Below are 15,268 nucleotides of genomic sequence, written 5' to 3'. Positions count from 1 at the left end.
TGGGTTTGTAGCCTGTTTATCATGAATCGTTGTAGGCAGCTACATATAATGAATGTTTTATCATTTTGGTAAAAGCTGCCTAGTTGCTATGGTGATAGTCATTATAAAATGAACAGAATAAAACTCAGACCACTACATGTCTAGAATAAAATCAATGAGTTAATAATTCCAAAAGTAGGCATTTGTTGTTTTATATATTGTTAGAGCAATGAAATAAAATTACATTTGCCCTAAAAGTAACCATTTCCAATTTTACACTAATGCATCTGAAAGAGGTGAAAAGAAGTGCTAACATAGACTGGATGGAAAGCTGAATTATGATGTTCAGTATTGAGATTAACTGTACATCATAAGCACATTATTTTTGATCTAGGGGTTATAAAAGTAAATATTTGAAAAGGCAATTCATGCCTCATACATGTCTTCCTAAATGTGTGGTTCCCCCTAGTCTTGCTCATCCATAGTCAACAAAAGAAAATGGAAAATACCCTCTTTTTTTTTTTAACTACAGACTCAATTGGGACTTGGTATTTGGCAGACAATCAAGAACAGACAATTCTCCAAATGACAGTTTTATTTTTTCACACATTTATCCTCCTTATATACAAAATACGTGTTTTCTGATGACAACAGATTGAATGTGGATTCAGAGATTTTGAGAAAATATCCTAGAACTCAAGTGCTTTCACCATCTCCACTACATCAAACAGCGCTGCCCATCCCTTTTTCAGGATCTGAAAAGCTTGTAGGAGCTTGAAGAACAGAGTCCAGAGACTTTAGTCTGCTCTCTTCCATTGTGAGAAGTTTGTAAATCGATTCCTTAACAGATGCTGCAATCCCTTCAGATAGAAGAGAAATTGTTGAATTTCAAACGAACACAACACAAAGAAAGCCATCAGCCTCACAACTCATAGACGAAAGAAAGCACTTACTCTTCTGCTGTTCTTCTAAAATAGTATCAGGTTTTAAGAGTAAAAAGAATGCTTACGTAGATCTTTCACCTGCTTAGGAAAAAACAAGAGGCTTATTTATGAAGAGGAGGGTGCGAATTTTGTTGAGAAATGCAGTAAGGTGGAGAGATGAGAGCTAGGTAGCTGATTTAGGATGTGGCAAAATCCTATCAATTATGTGAACAGAGTATCTTTTTCCATTTTGTTTCATTTGTATTATTTTTGTTTTTTAACAAAGCAAAATAAAAACAAAGACTGTTTTTAACGGTCTCATGACCATTTTATCAATTGGAAATATGAAGAGTCGGGGGCACGTTAGCTACTAGAGATGATGTCTTGCGATTTTTATTAAAAAAACCTCCAAGCTCCCCTTCTACATGCAGAAAGAAAAAAAAAAAAGCTCAGAATTCAGGAGAGAAGACTTCAAGACTTCTTATTATCACGCACACATCTCCAGCCTCTGTGAATTTATCATTCCCTCGATCACTGCCTGTCTCACCTTAGAAATTAACATATATTTTACTTTTCCTCCTCTAACATTAAAAATGCATTGCAATGAATAATATAGCAGGGCTGTGTATAAAACTAAACCTTCCGCATCCTCTTTTAAATGTTTGTTCTTCAGCAGAGATCCTCTGAGGAGAACATATTGAAAGGATGAACAGTAATTTAATTTTTTATCATGAGCATTAGTGGCAAATAAAGGACAAAAGTACTTTGCCGTGCTAAAGAAAAAAGATGAGATATTCATCAAGGGAAAATACTGCCTTCAGATTGACTGCCAGGTCATGCATATTCTTTTTCTTTTCAAATAGAGAAAATCACAAGATTAATATGCAGACCTTGGAAATATTTCCTATGTATGTTACAAGTAGCAAATATTGAAGACACTGTTGGTGCTTTTAGAGAGCTATCTAAAAGCTTTTCTAGAAAAAAAAATGAAGTTACCATACATTTTTATTAAAATAGGAATCTAAAATTCAGAATTATTTTGTTCCCAAAGTCCCTTGAATTACATCTTTTCTAAAAATGCAACAAGGAAAAAAATCTGCTGTCAGGTTAGATTGCTAATTAACTACGTAAAGTAAGAAAAAACCAAAAGCTCAATTTTGACTGGTGCCCAAAGTCATAATAACATCTGATACTTCTGCATTAATTTCTTTACTTAGACTAATAGAAAGCTTAAAAAGGCTGATTAGCAACTACAAGTGAAATGCAGTGAAACAGTACTGCCAATCATTTCTTCAGAATTTTGCAGCAGCATTAAAAAGAGGGATAAAAATAAAATATCATCTTCCCTACCTAAAGGGAAGTTTAGAAATTATTTTATACTTGCTTGTCATATTTCTAGGGTCTCTCGTATTTGATCCATGAGTAATGAAAAAATATTTAATTGGGAAGACTTTATGGTCTGTGAGGAAATAAAACCAAGCCTCATGTAGCAATAACTCTATTAAACAATAATATAATTAAATTGTTCACCTAGACTTGAATTGAAGGTCTCCATTTAATTATCTGTCCTGACCTTCAATTGTAGACCACTGTTCAGGAACAGAAGTGTAATTCTGGAAGAATCCCACCTTCAAAGACTCTTATCCTAGGCTCCATTTCCAGTTTTCATTTTTTACCCTTGAGCAGAAGGTCCCAAACATTTTTAGCTGCTGGCACCCTTGGTGTCTCAGTGATTACTTACCAGTAACCTTAGGCCAAAAAAAGGTCTAGCAGCTCCGTTTCTTAAGTTGTGAGATATAACCAACTTAATAAGTATTTATGTCCTAACAGTAGATATTTAAAAAGATAATACACATAACTTGAAAGAAAAAATAATAGTGATTCTTAAATCACAGTAAGTGTGATTTCTTCCTAATGATGTGTATGCTCCTGGAGGGCACTGTATACATTCTGAAATTTTAGTACCAGATTGTATAGCTCCATTTTCATTTGGTACTTGCTTTTTATGGCAAAAACCATTTAAAAAACACAACTTTTGAAAAATAAATATAATTGAAGGAATGCAGTGTGATCTGATGTTTAGTCTGTAAACTACTTTCAGGTAGTAGTTCTCCCAGCATTCAACACATATAAAGTATTGATGATTCCCTCAAAAAAATTAAAAATTTTATAGCACCTTGAAATTCATTGATACACTCAGAGAACCTGACTGAGTTTGAAACCCACATCCCTCAAGGAAATTCTAGAGAAAAATCAGATAAGTGAGTTGTATATCCACTCTTTCCTTTAAAGCTCAGATTACCATCTTTTCCCTCTAATTTCCTCTCCCTTTCAATCTCTCCTCCCTGTCTTCACCACACACACACACTGATTATCTTCCATCACTCATTTCATGCCTTCATTCATTCAAAAAATTTCAAATATTTTTTAAGTTTATTTATTTATTGAGGGGCAGGCAGAGAGAGAGGGGGAGAGAGAATCCAAAGCAGACTCTGGGCTGTCAGTGCTTAGCCTGATGCAAGGCTCGATCTCATGAATCATGAGATCATGACCTGAGCTGAAATCAAGAGTCAAAAGCTTAAGAAGCTTAAGGGTATCTGGGTGGTTCAGTTGCTTAACTGTCTCTTGGTTTCAGCTTAAACTTAGATCATGATCTCATAGTTTGTGAGCTTGGGACCCATGTGGGACTCTGCTCTGACACTGAGGAGCCTGCTTGGGATTCTCCCTTTCTCTCTCTCTCTCTCTCAAAATAAATAAACTTATTTAAAAAAAAAAACAATCAGAAGCTTAACTGAGTGAGCCACCCAGGCACTCCCCCCAAAATATTAAAAATTATTCAGTGCCTACTTTAAACACTTTGCTAAATTTTATTGACATGGTACTTTTTGCTCACACAGAGCAAGTGGAAAAGCTAGAGAAAGAATCAATTACAATGCTATTCTCCTAAAGATAGGAAAGAGCATGGAGTAGTCTTGTGTAGGAATTCCTGTGTGGGAACACATAGGGAAGGCAAGAAGCCCAATCTGTAGCATTAATGGGGGAAGTACATAACTCAAAAGTTTGAGATTATCAACAGCTATCATATACAAATAGTATTATCTGTAGAGCTCAATGTTCCCTTAAACGATGTACTCTAACATATATGTGTGTGTGTGTAAATATATATATATACATACATATATATATATACACACATGTATATGATGTATCTTATAGAGAGAGAGGGAAGAAACTGGTAGCTGCCAGAGAGAGGAGGGTGAGGTATGGGGAAAATGAGAGAGGGTTTCCAGTTATAGAATGAATAGGTCATAGGGATGAAAGGCACAGTGTAGGGAATACAGTCAATGGTACTGTAACAGACTTCAATGGTGACAGATGGTAGCTACACTTGCGGTAAGCGCAGCATAATACATAGAGTTGTCAAATCACTATGTTGTACCTGAAATTAATGTACCTGAAATTAATTTGTGTCAACTGTACTTCAATTTGAAAGGGGGAGAGGTGGATGAAGTGTCTAAACTTGGTAAGCATTTGAAGGAGTTGAAATCTTTAAATTGCTAAAGAAAATATAAAGCCAACACCAAACACTAAGGCACCAAAAAATGTCATCAAAAATAAACATATAAAAGCAAAGTGTGCAAACCTAAACGTAAGGGGATACTCTTTGGGGATAATATTTTAAGGCATTTTGGGAAAAGGACACTTGCTCCTTGGGAATTGTAATGGAAGAGAATCAGATTTGTCAACTCACTGAAAAGGATTGTGAGCATCCAGAGTATCTCCAAGCACATCCTTTCTGGTTTTGTCTTCAGGTTTAAGGTCACATACATATGTCCACTTGAGTGTGTGTTGAACTCAGTACAACTACACCAAATATTTCTTTTTTTCTTTCTAAAAGTATTTCTGTTGTGAGATTCATAAAGGGACTTATTGAGTATATGGTTTACAGGCTTATTGTCTCTGGCTATCAAGTGTTAAATTTTTGCCACCATTGACATCTTTGTCCCTTCTGTCTGTACATTTGCACAGTGAAGCCTAACACCAGTGATGCCAGCCCAGGGCATATTTCAAAAAGGGATCAAGACCTAGCATAGAGAATGGGTTTCACGTGAAAGAAAGCATATTCATCGCTAAAGCCTCTGTTCTTTGCATCCTTTCCCAGCCTTCCCTGAGTGAACAGGAATAAAAATAGCAAGCTCTTATGCCACATGTATTATGAACCAGAGAATTTTCATCACGCTTCACCTATATAAACGCATTGACTCTGTACAACCCCATGAATTGTATGAATTATCCCCAGAGGAGACATTGAGGCACAGAAATGAAGCCAGCAAATGGTGGAAACTGATTTAAAATACAATTAAAAAAAAAACAACAAAATACAGATAATCTGTTTTCAGAATCTGTTTTCAAGCCAGTACGCTATATTGCCTGCCACTACAGGAAGATGCCAGTTCCTCCCACCAGAATGAGATAAGGATTCACCTACAACCCCTGCAGAAGGAAAACTTAAGACAAAATGTTGGGGATTTTTCAAACCGGAGAACATGCATATTCTCAACTCAGGGAAAAGATTCAAACCTACAATTATTGCTAATTAAGATTCTCTTCTTGTCCGAGCTTCCTCCAAAGGATGTCACCATATACCGCAAGACATAAACAGATCTTTCAAGCTAAACACAATTCTCCCTAATGGGTGTTAACCAATATGCTAATAAGAGGCATCTGGACCTCTCTCTCAGCAACTATGTAAAACAAGCCCTTCTGTACCTTGGCTCTTGCTGCCTAGATGTTTAGTCGGCCCATGTTTTCTTTGATTTGACTTTTAGCCCTAAACTTTATTGTTAAACTTTAAAACTCTTCTGCAATATTAACCTGTTCTCATGATATTGCCGATGATTCTAAGTGATTTTGCTCTTCTTTGGGTGTTCCCCACTCTTTGTGAGCCCATGCCTGTATCTGATACTCATCATCCCTCTCCAGAACCATATCCAGAGGTCACCAGATGTTACCACGATGTCATTTGACATAGTCAGGGAAAGAAGGGCTTCTTTCCTGGCGCCTGCCCTTGCTTGAGTACTACCCAATAGAAGTATGTATGCAGATGAACAAACTAGAGTCAGAAAAGATTTTATTTCAATAGTCTTTGTTCCTGAAACACTCATGTCCAAATGCAACAATGTTACATCGGCTTTAAAGGCCTGTCTTTTTCTTGTAACCAGTGAGTCATCCAGGCCCCTGAATGTTTTGCAGTCTTGCACGTAATGTTAAACCTCCCTGCATGAAGGGAAACAACATGTACTATACTTTAGAACGTATTTTTTTCATACAGCATACAAGATTTACATAAAATAGTAAGCATAATACGGTTGGAGCATTTTTCGGGTTGATTTTAAGCAGAGAAGTAACTGAAGTCAAATGCAAGAATACGTTCCAGTTGACTGTGATTTTTTTTTCTTCAATAAAGACTCACTCTGATGATAACTTGATCATGAGTTTGATACAAAAATATGGGCTTCATTGTTGTTCCTAATCAACAGCACCACCTTCTGTCTGCAGAAATGTCAGATGCTGGTGACTGGATAGCTTGCTTTGCCCTGTGTCAGCTTCACTGGGGGCTTAGACAAATTAGGTAAAACTCATTTTTCCCTTGTCTGCATATTGATGAAGTCCAACTCATTTTTAAGTGGTGCAAACTGCATGTTAGGACAAATAAACTAAAAAGCTCAATTGAGAATAGCACACAGTAAGAAACACAACAGCCTTGCTATAGTTCTGCTGGAATGGCTAATCTCCTCCAAGTATATCCTTTTATCTAGTCCTCCCACATGGAAATTCTCCAAAAGAGCACATTTTGTGGGTTTTACAGAAAGGAAAGTGTGAGTTCTAGTTTGCTGCGATTGGAGTGACTTAGAAAACCATGTCTCCAATCTCAGAGTCATGTCATTGGGGAGAAATACAGAGATCCAGAGGTGTGAGTAAAATCACAAGCTCTTTAAGTATGCATACTTTCCAAATGAAAAAAACTATGTGAAAAATACATAGTCACTCTCTTCTACGGTCTAGTTCAGATAAATAACATAACTGAAGCCTTGAGCAATTAAAAAAATTAAAAAGGAAAAGTTAATTTGCTACTAAATTCATAAAACTCATGAAGTAGTGTAATGAATAGCAGTGCAAACAGAGTGTGGAGGAGGTCCCAGCTTGTATCTAAATGGTGCTTGGATATATCGAGGTAAGTCCATAAAACAGGGAAAAGCTTTCTCTAGGAACCTGCCATCAGGAAGACTCTTAGAAGAATTCATACTGAGGCAAAATGAATCCAGGCACGATGATTTTAAACCACTCATGCATCTTCAACTATTAACAGTAGGAAGATTCTGAAAGCATGATTTTCTTCCTCAGAACTGCCTCGTACACATTTCTGTTGTAGAGCAAAGGAACTATGTAAAAAGTGAGGAGGCTATCTCACTAAAACTCTGGCATATTGAAATCCCGCTGACTATGCCTATGAGAACATCACACAAGAGAAGCAAGATGTTCTCTCCAAGTCTGCCACACACCACCGTGTAATATTGAAACTTTAGAAATTGTGTTTATTATTGATGATGGTGTCTGGCAAAGTATCTCCAGTGCTTGGGGAGAGAGCTTTGTAGAAGATGTTTTTGGTGAATCCATTTGAAAAACAACCTAGCAGGACTTCTGAAAATAGGTGGCAGCCCAAATGGGTAGGAAGGTGTTTGTAAGGAAAGATTTACAGGGGACAGAGAGGGAGAGAGAAAGAGAAAGGGGGGGGGGTGGTAGTGAGAGACAGAGAGAGAGGGAATCCAATGTCAGTTACCACTAGTATCATAAACTCATCTGTTCCCACTGGTGAAATCATGGAGTCCAGGTGTGAACACAGGAGGGCTCAGTTTAGAGGAGAAAAGGATACATATCATTGATATTTTACATATCTCAGAGGGTCTCAATCACATAACCATTCTTTCTGAATTACTTCAGTGTAGAGTACTGCAGAAAGTTATGAGTTAATTTAAGGTGGATCCTTCAGGTCAAAATGAAATTTTTCTCCTAAAAAATACCTACATTGCCTGTAAAGTCAACGAAAATTCACCAGAGAATTATACAACTCTCCACTTACTTTTGGCTAGATAAGAAACCTTTATGTTATTAAAGAGTTAGTTTTTTTCACAGCCTAAAGACATAAAAAGGAACAAATGATCTCTTGCAGTCCCTTCCTATCTGTGATTCTATTCGTTACATTGATTAAAACTTTCTACAGAAAGGAGTTCCAATTAAAGCCAGAAGTTTCCAGATAAATTAGTTACAAAACCCTACCCAAGTCCCACAGTCATTGATTCCCAAGGACTAAGCCACAGTGTCGATATGCCTGTGTACACTAGAGAAACCAAAATTGTGCCATGTATAGAAACTTAGGTGTCCTGAATGTCATTTCAGTGGCAAACAAGTGACTCTTTTCCAGAATAGAAAGGCTTACATATAGTTCACTCATTGCAATTCAATTTTTTAAAATTATTGTCTTCAAGAACCCACTGATCAATGCCAAAATATGAATAGAATAATAAGTTACCATAAAAAGCTATATAAATTAACCATCAGGTAGAAATATTAGTGAATATTCCATAATTTATATCTCTCTTTAATTTTTCAGTCTGCATTAAAACCACATTATAAAGTTCTCAGAACCAACATTCATGAGGCTACATTTTCTTAGTTTCCCTCTTATAGTAACCTGTCTCCTAGAAAATCATTCTTGTTGTAAATATCACTTTAAGGGGTGCCTGGGGAGCTCAGTTGGTTGAGCGTTCGACTTCGGGTCAGGTCATGATCTCATCGATAGTGGGTTTGAGCCCCATGTTGGGCTCTGTGCTGATAGCTCAGAGTCTGGATCCTGCTTCAGACTCTGTGTCTCCCTCTCTCTCTGCCCCTTCCCTGCTCATGCTCTGTCTCTCAAAAATAAACAAACATTGAAATTTTTAAAATAGATACATAAATATATAAATATCATTTTAAGATACACCTTCTTTTCAAAGATGCCATTAATGAGAGGTAAAAATGTTAATTTAAGGGAATATGCCTTAAGTTTTCCAAAGATTAGACCAATTTCAACCTATTAATTAACAATATAAATTGAAACTTGGAAGATTTTATTTATTTACTTACTTATATAGCTGATTACCTGAACAAGTACCTCTCAGCACACTTGCCTATGTTGTAGACTTATAGTGAATCTATCAGCAACACACAATGACCTGAGGCAGCATAGCCATAGCCATTTAGTTTACAAAAGTACTATTGTGTCTCCCTTTGCCCTTGTTCACTTCTAGTCAATCCAGGGGGGGAAAATAGCTTTCCATTCAAAGTTGCCCCTTCTTTTCCTTTAAATTTCAATCCATTCCTAATGTGAAATGGCATCAGGGACAAATCTTTCAGGACAGAAGCAAAATGTTTAGTTCCTAAGACCCTTGCTTAACTATACAGCACTACCTTATTCCGCTGTTACAGTATTGGAAAGAAGTTAAGTATGTGAACTCTTTCTGCCAGATCGAGGACCCTAAAGATAAAGAAAGCTACCTTCAGTTCTAAATAAACCCTTACATGAGGGAAACTGGTGTTATAAAACCAGCTTTTCCATACCTCCCTCCTAAAACTCAAATCTGATCAAGATGTTGATTAGAAAACACTAGAGTAAGGGAAGAACTTTAAGGAACCCATTAAAGGGAGAGACTTTCTGGTCGAAGAGAGTCTCGTGGACATTCTTTTGCAACCAGAGACCATAAGTAGGAGATTTTGCTTCTATCTTTCTCATAAATACAAAGACTATCATTGGTCACATTGAAATCAGTCTGCATTAGATAAGTATTTGATTAACTTCTTTTTAAGCCTATGCTATTAGTCTCTGCTATAAATAATATTTATTTTTCATTTGCATAGCAAAAATACAACTTGATACCGACATCACAATAATGCAAAAATTACCCTGCTATTTTCCCTATTTACATTAAATTCAACTGCAGAAAACTAGTAAGACATTCTTAGGCCTGCACAAGTTTACTCCAGTATTAGTCATGGATAAGTAATCACTCATTAAGAACAGAGCTATATATGTAATATGATAGGCAATATTTCAGTTTAAAAAGAACCTTTTAGAATTTAGTGATGTTAAAGAAATTAAAACTACACTCTTCCTTTTTAGTTTTTAAAAGGGCACATGCCAACTCTTTATATATTACACACATTTCTTCCTCCGCTATCAACCTTCTGCTAAATCACATAAATGAGCATTAAAAGTATTTATTATATTTCTTCTCTGGGTACTTGCCTAAATATATGAGCTGCCCCTTTGAAATATCCTCTGTTGTCATAAATTCCAAAGAATTCCCTGTCTTTTTTCAGAACATCTGCTAGAAACTTTTTTCTTTTCTGACATGAAGAAGGGTCTCAACCAAACATAGGCAAGAATCATTTTAGAAGATAAATAAAGGATTATTCATTTACAATTAGATTATAAGGAAAGTCAAGTCATCTGAAGTAAATGAGAGCTCTTTTTTTTTTTAATGCAGGGGAGCTAAGAGCCTGAAAAATCATTATAGCTTATTTTACATTGGAGAATTGTGAGGTCAAACCATTAACTTTGTGAATTTGTGGAGGTTTCCCAGAAGCTTACTCAAATCCACTCCTAGGCCAATGTTAAACTTATTCAACTTATTAGCATAATAACATAAATGACCATTTGCAAAATGAAGACTGGCATGAGTTTCTAAACACTGCTAGTAAAACCTCAGGGTCACATTGAAAAATGGTAAAATGACAAATAAGAGTCTACACCGGCACCTAACCAGGTAAGAGATAAGTAGGTTTTTAATTCTCCTATACAAAATGACTAGCCTTATTTCTCTGCAAACTTGTTTTTATAATAATCACTACAATTAAATATTAGTGTATTCTACAAGTAATGAAAAATGGACATGGGCTGAAAGGAAAATGAAACCACCATGTATTTCCATTGAGTGCTCTTGAAGCACTTACTAAGTAAGATTTAAATTGCTTTATGTTGCTTGCCAATTAACAGGGAAAAATGAGATAATGAATAATACATTTTAAACAATACTTTCCTTCACTTATGCCAAGCTAAATCATAGCTATATTTAAATCGAGGAACTGAAAGAGATGAAAACGTTTAGTCATGATAACTCTTGGCATTCATAACAATTTTGAGTCTAAATTCATAGTTTTTATGTATGCTCCATCATGATTTTTCCTCCAGCCAAACATCTAATATGTAAGAAAAAGATATTACTTCATCAATGCCTAAGAAATGCCTAGGGAGAATAATGTATATTAAAATTCCTATATATGACTTGGTCAAACCACAGAATCTAAGAGGGCTGTATTACCATATAAAAGCAGAACACTTATTCAAAACTCCAGATTAGAAATGCTGACAGATAATCATTTAAACTGCATGGATTATGCAGAAATATATTTAGACAGGCCTAAATTCTGACCTCAGTTGTACTAATCTCATATGGTGGTAGTCAGGCTTCAATTGGGTAATATAAGTAAAGTACCTAGAGCCTATTGCTGCAAATAATAGGATTCTCTTGTATTATATTCAAATACTTGGTAATGAATACTTAGGGCATACTTTGTAGAAAATACTGTGTTAGGCCCTACAGGGGATACCATGAAAGTGTAGGACATAAAATCTGCCCTTAAGGGCTTATAGTAAAGATGGGCAGTTAAGAAACATTTGGTTATGGGGCGCCTGGGTGGCTTAGTCCTTTAAGCGTCTGACTTTCGCTTAGGTCATGATCTCGCGGTTCGTGGGTTCGAGCCCCGCGTCGGGCTCTGTGCTGACTGCCAGCTCAGAGCCTGGANACCCCCGCGTCGGGCTCTGTGCTGTCGCCCAGCTCAGAGCCCGGAGCCTGTTTCCGTCTGTGACTCCCTCTCTCTCTGACCCTACCCCGCTCACGCTGTCTCTCTCTCTCTCTCCTAGAAATAAATAAAAACATTTAAAAAAAAAAGAAACATTTGGTTAAATTAAGTTTTGAGTCAATAAAATCTGTAGTATTTCAGAAGATATAATGATCAAAATATTAGGGAAAGAATCATAACATCAGAAAATGCTCTCGCTGGAAGAAATCTTAGAATTGTTACTTGGAACATCAACCAATATGGAATCCTTCTGAGGTCATCTTTTATTTCCCAAATGATAAAGATTTCTAGCTTTTTAAAGTCAAAACCTCTTTCTTTGGTCTTCCCAACACTGGGTCTAGTTTCACCTTCTGCAAAGACTACAAAGTTTAGATATTTGGGGGCACCTGAGAGACTAAGTCGGTTGAGCCTCTGACTCTTGATTTTGGCTCAGATCACTATCCCAGGGTGGTGGGACAGAACCTCACATCGGGCTATGCACTGAGCATGGAGCCTGCTTGGGATTCTCTCTCTCTCTCTCTCTCTCTCTCTCTCTCTCTCTCCACCTTTTCTTCTCNTCTCTCTCTCTCTCTCTCTCTCTCTCTCTCTCTCTCTCCACCTTTTCTTAAATAAAAAATTAAATAAATAGTTCAAAAAATTTTTTAAACTTAGATGTTTCAATGTTCAGAGATTTTCTGAAAGATGAGCTCTTAAGATAAATATATTAACAAAATGATTGATAAAATTAAGAAAACAATTTTATTCTTCTTACCAACAGACATTGTTCATCATTATTTTATGTTGTTTTAAGAGATTTATTATCTATATGTTCACCCTCTAAGTCTGCTGCAAAGTTAATTCCTCACTAATTATTTGACTTGATGTCATCTTGAAAAGCTACATATGATCAACACAGATTCATTCTTTTTCATTTATTCAACAAATATATACAGAATGCTTCTATGTGCTAAGCAATTTTTTTAATTTTTTAAATGCTTTTATTTATTTCTGAGAGACCCAGGATGAGCAGGGGAGGGTCAGAAGGAGAGGGAGACACAGAATCTGTCAGCACAGGGCCCGAGGCGGGGCTTGCACCCATGAACCATGAGATCATGACCTGAGCCGAAGCCGGACACTCAACAGACTGAGCCACCCAGGCGTCCNAGGGGGACAGAGTCTGAAACAGGCTCCAGGCTCTGAGCTAACTGTCAGCACAGGGCCCGAGGCGGGGCTTGCACCCATGAACCATGAGATCATGACCTGAGCCGAAGCCGGACACTCAACAGACTGAGCCACCCAGGCGTCCCAGTGCTAAACAATGTTATCAGCACGAGATGGAGCAGTGAAGACAACAGATGAAAAATTGTTGATGATAAGGGATAAGTTATTAACTTATCCCTCAGAGATCACGCTGATAAATGTGGGAGTGATTTTAAATCTTACCTTCTATTTGCCTGACTCTCTCTTCCCAATATGTGAAGGCATAGAAACGTTCTATGTCAGAAGACCTCACAGAGCGCACATGGAGAGTCTCACTAATAGTGAATTCCTAAAGCCTAGGGGGGAATAAAGTAATTTGTATTCTAATTCCAAATTCATGAAGAGTCTTAGAGTGTCAAGGAAAATTGTACTCTTTGAAGATGATCTAAGTAAAGATATACAGTTCTGCCAAGTATGCTCAGATTACTATAAACTCTTTTCTCTTACCAGTTCTTAAAAATGAGGATATCCTTTGCTTTGACACTTGTTTTATATTACAGTGATATATCTTAAAGAATTGGTTTTGGCCAAGAAAGAAAAATACTAAACCCTTTGATTTTTTTTGTTTATGTATACCTCAGAAAGTATCCTGTCTGCTGTCATTAAAATTGCTGGGCTAATAGTAAAAACTGAAGATTTTGACTATTTCAAACAGATCAGTATAAATAATTGAGAGTTCTGAATGCTTAGTCACTTTTATAAATCACACAAAATCCTTGAAACTTTGCAACTGATATACATCAAAAGAGCAGAATCTGGAGCTGTTTCTCAAGTGAATCAGGCTGGGAATTTTGACATTTTTGCAATTTAGTTTATTTTGCTAGTAATCTATTGAAAATAGCTCCTAGAAACACAATTTTGTTCCATATGCATCATAGAAGAGCTCAAAGAAATACCATATGAACTAGTTTCTGTACTAAGCTTAGATAAAATGGCATCTGGTAGTATTCAAAGGTAGCACCCTGCCTGTCTTCCTGTGCAAATTCTGATACTATTCCCCTTGTTTTGGAGAAGAAGAAAGATTCTTTATTTATTTACACTGTTTGCAATATAGCACTGGTCCTTTAGTTCTTTCCAGTTCTTTTCATAATAATTTTGTCATCAGCCATACCATTAGGCCAACCATTTAGCATGCAAAAATACTATTTCCCCACAGAAGAGGAAACAGTACTATACATGAGGATCCCAGAATTTATCTCCATAGAATACAAAGGAGGAGAATGGATAATATTCACATTTCTTTTGTATTATTTTCATTCTATTCCCCAAAGACTTACTGGTCTAGATCCATCTGTGCTTAATTACTCTTATTATACTCTATATATAGGTTTAATTTGTTCCTATTAGCATTACCAAACAGTTGTATTCTTTCTTTTCCTCCAGGAATCTATGTAAATAAGTTTTTCCCCACTGGATGTTGTAAGCAGTTCCCTGGTTTCTCATTCATTACTTTCTGTATAATCTTATAGGTGCTGTTAGTCAAGCAAGTCTTCCGAATCTATTTCTTCATCTCTAAAATAGGAACACAATTCTTAGGTCATAGAGATGCTAGAAGAATCACATTAAATATGATATATAACACACCAGCACTGCATTATGCCAAGCTGGCAAAAAATATCTTTTTTTTTTTTTTTCTGTAAGTAACAGAACAGTAACTTGTTCTGTTACTTAAGCTTCTCTTATTTGCCTATTGAGCACAGCCCAGCCCATCGTTGCCCATTCATCACCTGCATGCTTGTGTGCTGCTCTGCTTTCAATAGATCAGTTTTTGATTCATTATTCTGTTGATCATTTATTGCTTATGAAGTTATGGTTACATCTGCTTCACTGTAATTAACATTTATGTGAGATTTCTCTAAACAATAACACAAATACAGAGATTCACCATATAAATTTATTTCCCTTATCAGAAAGTACTTGCTTCTATCTCTATGTTATTGTAATCTTTTTGTAATTATAAATATTGTTCTTGTCAACATCTGCATTATATATGTGTGTGCTTATATATACATACATGTGTGACATAGATACATAATTGTATGTGTGTAGAGAAAGAGAAACAGAGACAGAGAAAGACACACAGATAAAATAGGGACAGTGGGATGTTAATTTTTGAAAATAGAGATAAAACTCTATTTATCTTTATGATAACAATGAGACCCAATGGG

The sequence above is a fragment of the Crocuta crocuta genome, unplaced genomic scaffold, assembly GCF_008692635.1.
Source record: "Crocuta crocuta isolate KB4526 unplaced genomic scaffold, BGI_CrCroc_1.0 scaffold231, whole genome shotgun sequence".
In the NCBI taxonomy this organism is placed as follows: domain Eukaryota; kingdom Metazoa; phylum Chordata; class Mammalia; order Carnivora; family Hyaenidae; genus Crocuta; species Crocuta crocuta.
The sequence above is the reverse complement of the archived record's forward strand: the minus strand, read 5'-3'. Positions refer to the sequence as shown.